The following is a 1,559-nucleotide window of genomic DNA, read 5'->3' on the forward strand; positions in this document are numbered from 1 at the left end:
GTATTTAACAACCTGGGAATGACACTCAACCAACAAATACCATTCTTCGCTTAATCTAAAATGTGGCCATAACAGATCATGAAATTATGTTTTTCAGAATGGCAGAGTTTGTTTTTAATTTTTTTTTTTCATCTTAATTGAACAAATGCAGATTACAAACTCAATGAGGGAACAATAACTTGCATACCAAACAGTTAAACAATATACATGCGCCCAAGCCTTCAGTGTTAGTGTATATATAAACATATATGCGTGTATGGCAGAAGAGAAAAGCAAATAAAACACAACAACATTGAAACTGTTATACATTTAGTTGGGTAAGGACTTCACCACCCTAGGAAAAACAATATGGCGTACAGTAGGTGGCGGCATACACCAAAGATTGCACCTTTCACTTTGGGTTGGAGCGAAGAAGAACTGAGTGACGTAACAACGGGACTGAAACGTCTCACCGCGATACTTGTGCGTGTTGAAAGGTCGATGGGTAGGAAACAAAGTATCTGGCATTGTGGTGAAAGGAAAGTTCGAAAGACACCTCTCAACGTCTGTTGGAATCTTATCCAACCTTTACTGTTCTTATTACCGCCAGTGCTGACAATTACACGGACAAAAACAGCTGCTTGTCAAATCTGCGCTCGCTCCTAACACATAACGTTAGTGCCGTCCCCTTCACTTAACTTAGCATAACTCGCTCATTTCTAACATTCAGTCGCGTAGTAACGTCGGTAGCTAACGTTAGTTAGTTCGAACAGGTTCGAAAAGCCGAGGGGCCAGGATGAAAGAGGATTATTTGTGAGGAACGACCCACATCCACGGTAAGTAACGAAACCGAAACAGTTGACCCAGTTTCTCGGCAGTGTACTATAGTAACTAACTAGCTAACGCCAGCTGGAAGCTCTGGGAGCTAGCTTGTTATGTATCATGTATTTGTCCCCATTCACGGCGTTGTCATGCCGGTCAGGAGTAGAAAAGTTAAAGCAAATTAACATTAATAACACAACGACAAGATAATAGACATATAACTGATAAAAGAAACTTCAACGAGACATGTTAGAGCTTAAACGGCTTGTATCATGTATCAAAGGCTAACTGGCGCAGATGTCATTTAACTTATAGGTTAGATATCAGTTGGGTGTGTCTGTGTCGCTTTTCAACGTAGGTCTGTGTTCCATGTTAAATGAAGCTTTAAATGAGTAAAATAAGACATTTAGACCGTGCCTACTGTGTTACCTTCGAATTGTGTGAAAGGTCACAGCTGAGTAATGGCCTCAGCCTCACCATTCACACGGTGAACACCGATGGCAGTAACTTGAACGTCTCTTGCTGTGCAGTAAAACAGCTCTACAGCTCATTTGTCTACTGCTTTAGAGATGGTTAGCCTGTAAGCTTCAGTGTTTGCTGACACTGTGCCAGACAGCTGTATATTACACTGTATGATCAGTACTGAGGCTGCTGTTTGTGTTGTCCACTCAGTATCTGTATCAATGCATGGTATACTAAAGGAGTTGCAGGAATAGATAGATAGATAACGATAGATTATTTATCCCGAGGGAAATTCA

At 40.9% G+C, this 1,559-nt stretch overlaps 1 protein-coding gene across 1 annotated transcript in view; it reads left to right on the forward strand.

Moving 5' to 3' along the window:
• Positions 1 to 437: 437 nt before the first annotated feature.
• mfn2 (mitofusin 2) overlaps positions 438 to 1,559 on the forward strand; it is a gene marked incomplete in the record, with an annotated part of 17,494 nt that continues 16,372 nt past the window's right edge. The window contains 1 exon segment of the mRNA XM_035656425.1: positions 438 to 815.

This window comes from Morone saxatilis, unplaced genomic scaffold (genome assembly GCF_004916995.1).
Source record: "Morone saxatilis isolate NCDOM2014 unplaced genomic scaffold, NCSU_SB_2.0 Contig15, whole genome shotgun sequence".
NCBI classification, from domain to species: Eukaryota; Metazoa; Chordata; class Actinopteri; family Moronidae; genus Morone; species Morone saxatilis.